This window comes from Haliotis asinina, chromosome 6, assembly GCF_037392515.1.
Source record: "Haliotis asinina isolate JCU_RB_2024 chromosome 6, JCU_Hal_asi_v2, whole genome shotgun sequence".
Taxonomy (NCBI): Eukaryota; Metazoa; Mollusca; class Gastropoda; order Lepetellida; family Haliotidae; genus Haliotis; species Haliotis asinina.
Window position 1 is genome coordinate 50,611,148 of NC_090285.1, and position 8,269 is coordinate 50,619,416.

Sequence of the window (8,269 nt, forward strand, 5' to 3'; positions counted from 1 at the left end):
TCTCTAGCGTTAGTTCAGGTACAAGGGAATGCTTGTCATGCATTACATACAACAATCACAATCCCACTTTTAAAAACATCAATATTCTGAAATCAAAGCACGCCGCACAATGAGGGAGAGAAGGGGGTTTTGTAGCGATACTCCAAGCAGTTTCATTCGTGGTTAACTGGAAATGGACTTCAAAAATTGTACTCATCGTGATTGCGTCGGTGTGACTAGCAAACGCACTAACCAGTGGGCCACCCAGCCTCCCTACGAGGTTTGATACAAGTGGAATGGTGTGTGTATCTGCGTACCAATAAGGACAAAGTCAGATGCGAGTTCACTGTCTCCTCAGACATGTCCGAGAATTGCTTACTGAACACTGACAAATGTGTGTTTTGTTTTATTCGCAGATGATCATGGGAGTACGGTCGGAACTCCTCACTGTCTGTGCGGTGATGGCCATCTTTTTACAGATGGCGTCTACCGGAAAAGACAGGACCGGAAAGCCCATGGCTCCAAAAAGTAGTCGGAAGGAGTTGCCTATTGGATGTATTATCTCTGAAATAAGCAATGTCCTCCAAGGGATGGATGGTAAGTTGTCTGTTTAGGGAGAGAGGTGGGTGGTAAATCTTATCACATTTAGAGGAAGAAAAACATTTTATGGCGCTTCAGTGATTTCTCCCTTACACCGTAAACCTTAATTGCTATTCCCTAAGATGGTAAATACCAGGTTATCTACCCTTTCTCAGCCTCCCTTAAGCGGTTTGTACTCACGCAACTCAGAATGTCAGGAAGAGGCACCGGGACTAAGAGGAGAAGGGTTTCTCAGTAGGCTGTGGTTGACAAGAATAGTCGTTTGCAAGCCAGATCTACGTACCGTCACCGTCCCGACACACAGAGACTATATATCGGTATAATATCGATAATACATCCATACCATATATCGGTATATGGTAATACATCCATACCATATATAGGTATATGGTAATACATCCATACTATATATCGGTGTATGGTCTCTGCGCCACGCAAGGATCTCAAACGTTTTATGTTATTAAAAAACCACGAGGGCCTGTTTCGTTAAAGCTTTAATCCTGTAATATTCTTCGTCGATGTTATAATGACTTTTCATTAACTCGATTTTCTCGTCGAAATGAAAAGTCGAAATGATGTCAATTTTGTTTACAGTTATAGACAAGTGCCAGTAACCGTAAGGACAGGGCATAGACTAGACGGGTGGACAGACCAGGGAATGAATGGATGGACAGTCAAGCGACTGTGATATTGCTAGAATATTGTTAAAATCGGCGTAAAACCATACTCACTCATTGTAGACTGTCAGACTCCTTTAACTTCTGGGGCGGCGGGGGTTAGACTTGAGGTTAAAGCGTTCGCTAGTCACGCCGAAGACCGGGTTCGATTCCCCACATGGATACAATGTATGAAGCCCATTTCTGGTGTCCCCCTCCGTGATTTTGCTGGAATATTGCTAGATGCGGCGTAAAACTAACCTCACTTACTCTGAGTGCTGCCCACAGACCAGGCTTATGCATAATTTTTGCTAAAAGATTTTATTCTTCTAATTCTTGCCAACATACATACAACCACGTTATCAGAATTATATTGACTACAGTATTCTTTGATAACAAGGCATTACCAATAAATTCATCATGTACAGTAAACATGCGATTCTTCATATCAAAAGACATACATTTGAAAGCTGTCTCTCTTTCAATGTTTATGCGTTAGCTCGTCACACCATGGGACCCGGGTTCGATTCCTCACATGGGTAGAATGTGAGAAGACTGTCAGAATCCTTTAACTTCTGGGGCGGCGGGGGTTAGACTTGAGGTTAAAGCGTTCGCTAGTCACGCCGAAGACCGGGTTCGATTCCCCACATGGATACAATGTATGAAGCCCATTTCTGGTGTTCCCCGCCGTTATGTTCCTGGAATATTGCTAAATGCGGCGTAAAACTAACCTCTTACAGTGATGATTGCTTCTCCATCCATATGAAAGTGAATGTTTTGTTATAATCAAGTTTATATGTGAATCTTAACTGAAATGCGGGTATTTAAATTTCAGTCGCATTTCAACCAAAACGTATACGTTACTCCATTCTGCAGCCACTCTGTAGCCCTCTGTAGCCATTCTGCAGCCATTCTGTAGCCATCCTGCAGCCATTCTGTAGCCATTCTGTAGCCATTCTGCAGCCATTCTGTAGTCACTCTGCACTTTTTTTAGGTTGAAATCGCTAAGGTTTCATAAAGGACCGTCATTCCACTTGTAAATGAAACTTTTCATTTTAGTAAAATTGATTCGTTTTCTAATTGGCTGTCGTCACTTTTGAAACTGCTGAAATCCTGAAACGTGAAATGATTACTTTCAGGTTTCAGGATGAAATCATTGTGAAAGTTGGGGAAGTGCTATCAGAGACCATCTATTTTATTATAAATTTATTTTACTACATTTATGATTTGCGTAGTGCAAGCACATCTTTTACATAATTTGCACAATTGGTGAACCTGAAAATTCCTTTAAAATATTTTTGTCGAAAATCATGATATATTGGGCGCTCAAACACAAAGTGAAATACATCTTCGATATTGACATTATTACATAATGTACAAAGTCTGGTGCCTGGGTAATCCACCCTGCCTACCAGTACTTTTAGATAAATGAAGTGCACCTATTCATAGAAAAGTAATTTACGTCTTAATTGCTTCTTCAAATTTGATAGAAGTCAGATATGGTTCAATCCCGAAAATCTGTTTAACTGATAAATAAACATCTAAAGATGGTAATTTAAGTAAATCTTCAAAAGTTGGTTGTTGATGGCAATCCCTTATGCTAAGATTAAATTCTTGTAAATTGAGGACACTGCAGTTTCATTTGTGGAAACATGACGGAAACCAAGACTTGTTAGTTTCAGTTTGAGAAACTATGCGGAAACTTTTATTGTTTGAAACCTAGTGGAAACCTACATTACCCAGTATCCACCAGGTTTCCTCAAAAACGGAAACCAAGTTAGTTTTGCTGTGTAATGACCAATGGACGTAACTCCACAGTGCCCGTGACCAAGTAAACTGACAGTGTCCTTGTGATACATTAAGAAACACTTATTCCAGACACTCCTGCTCCTGTACAACAGATGACACTACCGTGTGTCGAATACTTTGAAGGCTACTAAACTGATATTCCCTTCCTTTTGGAGAGCAGTTTGATATAGATTTTACGAACGGTTCGTGCAGTTTTTGTTTCTGGTGTCCAAAAGGGACTGACGGATTGAATCAGCGAATGAGTTTACGCCACGCTCAGCAACACTTCACGGTCTGTAAATATCCTTGTCCGACTGGCCTGTCCATAGTTTCAGGAATATGAAAAATATCATTGTAAGAATAATAATTATTGGTTTCGTTATCAACGCCTACAATAACATAAAGGAGTCGTGGTATTGTAAAAAGAGGAGCAGAACCCAAGTCGCTCACTTCGTGAGAAATGATGTGACAGAGTTGACATATCCTCTCCATGTTCCCGACAGAACAGGTTACATTTTTCTGGTGTTTTGGGAACTCTGTGAGAAGTTTGTCTAATTAAAATAGATCCGTTCAGCTCGACCAAAATACAACAGCAGTCTTACATGTCAAATCATTTTCTCAAAATAGGTGTTGAATGTGACACGATACATATTTTGGAGATTTGAAACTACGGCGTAGGCCAGAGAGAAAGCAATTCCAATAAATTTGTTTTTGCACAGTTAAAGTTATCATTTAGAGATCGGGCTATGTGTGAACATTGTTCATTTAACACGTCAAAGGTAATCCCTAGTGTTAAAGGATTACGTCGGTTTGAGTAACCGGCATTATCATAATTTCAATACTTCACGCAAAAAAGCTTGTTTATTGATATTAGTTCCCTTTAGGTGAGATAGGATACTTCCGTGGTTAACGAGTTGAGCTGTCATAAAAATGTATTTGGTCGGAAAGTTTAAATGAAATCATATGTTTTCCACGTTTTTGTTCATGGATACAGCTTAGGTCGTCTTATGTTGATATACATGTTATATGACAGGTAATGTATCTATACCTGGTATATCACATATCTGCCAATCGTTTCATCTGTTGAAGGTATTGAAACATAATATCAATATCAATAGCTTGACGATCAGATAACAGACATAACATTCAGTAGGGATGTCGCGATTCAGCGATGCATCGTGGGCAAGCTTAGCTCGATACCGTACACGATTCATGTGATTTTATATCGATTTGGGTGGGATTTTTACATATATCGATTAGTATTTTGAGTCTTAAGTGTTGAGACATTTGCGTCTTGTATTTTTAACACAAAACAGCAAACATGACTTGCTGAGGGTGAGTGATGGGTAGTTGGGTGACATATATGACCTATTCAGGGTCTACTTTCAATTTATCGTCACTTTTATTTTCAGTTCATTTCAATAGGTTATGCACAAATGATTCATGTATCCATATACGCATAGCATGTGAGCATTTGTTTCTGTACTAACCATCAAAGGTTTATAGTTTAGACTCAATAGTGTAAACAGAGCCACTTCCTTCAGACAACTGTTCTAAACTAGATTTTGGAAACTGTTCCATACCGTTTAAAGGTATTGTTTACACATGTCATGAACTGATGTATTGTAAAACGAATTCGTAAAATATAATGTGGAAAAGATTATTGTCATGAGTTCTATAATGACACAAATCAGGGAAAACAACAAAACTTTACACCATAACGCATTTGTTCACGTGCGTGATATTTGCACATACTTTTCAGCAATTTGATTCCCAATCCTACTGCAATTCATATGCATGAATTTTGCAGTCGGTTCCCCTAAGATGGTGGAGATACAACCATCTGTATATACATAACATACGGTGAATGTTGTAACAGTAAAAGTAAACATAGTCTCAGTGTTATTGGTTACACCCCTCAGTAGAGGAGACAATACTGAGAATATGTTTACTTATATTGTTTTAAGTAAATGTAAACATTTGATGGGAAGCATATGTTAACACTGCAGGATTTACAAAGTTATCAGTTTATCGATTATGAAATTAATAAAGCTATATATGGTCAAACGCATATCAGATCAGGAACGCACCCCGATATTCATCTGCATTAGTGAGTGAATGAGTGAGTGAGTTTAATTTTATGACGCAGTCTGCAATGTTCCATCTATATGGCGACGGTCTGTAAGTAATCGAGCCAGACAATCAAATGATCAAGACCATGAATATCGCCAGTCTACGCAGTTGGAATACGTATATTGCTAAGAGAATATTGCGTTAAACGAGTACCAACCAATCAAGCACACAACGCAGATCTATGCCTATCACTGGATTGTCTGCTCGATTATTTACAGACCTCCAGCATATACCTTGGACATTGCTAAGTGCGACATTAAGCAACATATATTATCTTCAAAATAAAACTTTGGAAAAACATGTTTGCATTTGTGATTATTTCTTTGTGTCCATGTTGACGCTTTCTCAGGTGTCCGTTATAAGAGTGTTTGGTTATGTGGGATTTCACTGTTCTGGTCTCAACTGTCTATGTATACTGGTTCCGAATTTCCTCTAATTCCTATTTCATGAAACTGACTCGTATCAAATTTGTAGATAATATTGACAAGAGGTCAGGAAGGATTGACCTGACCATATGATTATCTATACATTGGCAAGTGAGGTGATCGATATCACTAACGCATGGGAAGAGCTGACCCCTGTGTCAACAGGCGCGTTAATCTCGGGACGACCATACACAACCCGGCGCCTTCTACGTACAAGTGTGTGTGCTTGACAGGTATGTCGGCAATAAATGTTTGAAATGTACATCTAAACCATGCAGTGTGCGAGTTGGATTTACATTACGTATATGGATCTTTGTTTGTTTTTTTAAGGCTCACTCAACAACATTTCACTCAGTTAATAACAGTCTGTAAATTAGGCAATCCACTGATTGACATCATGATCATCGATCTGTACTATTGGGATGCCACGGCGTGCATGAACCAAATCAAAGCATATGTTCATCGAAATGAAATAAACCCGTGAAGGTCCGGTGTAGATTAGGACTTCAGCAACCCGTTCTTGCCATAAAAGGCAACTTTGCTTGTCGTAAGAGGCGACTAACGGGATCGGGTGGTCAGGCTAGCTGACTTGGTAGACACATGTCATCGGTTCCCAATTGCACAGACCGATGTTCATGTTGTTCATCACTGGATTGTCTGGTCCAGACTCGATTATATACAGACGGCCGCCATATGGCTGGAATACTGCTTAGTGCGGCATACAACTAAACTCACTTTCGAAATTAAGTATGTCATGTAGATACTAGTATATACACACGGAAGTTGAATGATGGACATCCTTGTGGTGAAGGCGTTCGCTGGTCACGCCGAAGACCCGGGTTTCACATACACACCGTGTATATGCACTTTGTTTTTTGTTGAACAAACAATTTATAAGTGTACAAATTACAATTCATTTTGTTTTGTATTGTTTATAACGTTACGCTCAGCAGAATTCCATAAATATGTCGTCAGTCTGTTATGACAGAGTCTGGATTACTCGTGTGTTTGCGAAGTTACAAAGCTTTAAAAAAATAATAAATTATAATTTTGAAATGATGCCCGACTCGAAATTGTACATTAATCAGATCAGATAATCCATTGAATGCCATAATGAGCTTTGATGTATAATAGTGACAGCATAACAGATGAGAACCTGACCACTCCACTGCGTTAGTCGCCTCTTGCCGAAAGCATTAATTCTAAAGAATTTGTACGGCGATCTTCACACCATTTATAGTTCCAACAGAAGGAAAATGCATCTTTGTGCTATGGAATCCTAGAGGGGACGTCGTCGCGTTGTCACAGTTACAAGAACAAGCAAAATGTGTCACAACTAACCAACCACAATCCTTTATCTTAAACACAACTGGACACTTCACTGAACAGAAACATTATACAGACTTGTGTTTCAGTTTGCATATTCCCCCCAGCACGGAGTATCTGGGACAACAGCGGAAGGCCCCCAACTGTCTGCTTGGGTCGCCTATACTGACTGTATCAGTTCAGGTCGTCAAGTAGTCTCAATAATCCCTCAAAGTTGAGGCGGAATACTGTTGGGATGGAAATATTCCTGGAGATTCCTGGAATTCAAAAACTTTTTACGAATGCAGTCCAACTATTCGGGTTGATTCTTGTAATGTGCCCTAATATGTTTAGAACATGTTTAAAACTATCGAGGTATATTCCAAGTGGAAACATATTGAACGGCATTTGATGTGCATTCGAACTGCGTTTTAGTATTTTCCCTGCATTTTAATTACGTTCTAAGTATTCTTTCTGCATTATAACTGCGTTCTAAGTATTCTTTCTGCATTCTAAGAATTCTGAACATATTCGAAGGAGACTAGAAAAGACAAGTCACTTCAGATCCTGACAGAATGTCTCAAATGCACCCCGAATGAGTCGTAATGTAACTCGATTGCTGCTGGACTTCAAGTGGAATATTCTTCTTTGATACACTTCGACCATACCTCGAATACATCTAAAATACAGTCAGAACGTCCAGAATGCTCTTCAACTGAGCCCTGACGTAGAACACCCCCGACTCGCATGAAAACGTGGCCACCTGTCACTGAATCGTCAGATAGCATTTGAGAGTTGCGGTCTTGCAAAACTCAAAAAATGTGTCTATTTTGACATGCCCTCCGAATTTTCGAAATAAGTGTGAATGAACCTTTAAGAGACAGTGAAATGTATCGGGATTTGAATGCCAGATAACTGTAACATTACACGTATAGAAATGCAATACAAGGAGCTCAGAGGAAATGACAATGTTTCGAACATAACGAGAGGTGTAAGTATACTTTGTAACCGAATTCAGCAACCCTGGGCCTAGATTTTCGAAGCTCTCTTAGCACTAAGAAAGTCGTAAGTTAATGCTAAGGTATGGCACCTCGAAAATCTAGGCCCTGGGCCCAGTAGCAGCTATCGTAGCGCTACGACCAATGTCTAGTAATGTCTCTGTTCCTGATCCTACTCTCATACCCATAGAATATTTATAGCCCGCTTGTATATATCATAGATATTGTCTTGAGTGGAGCATTTTTTTCTTATTTCGGATTATTTAGTGCAACCAAAAATATCTTCGTAAAGCCACTGTAAGACACTTATACTATACTTAAAGCGTCGGTGCCATAGAATGCCCATCCTCGATATCTCCAGGGTGTACGTTCCGATAACTCTCCA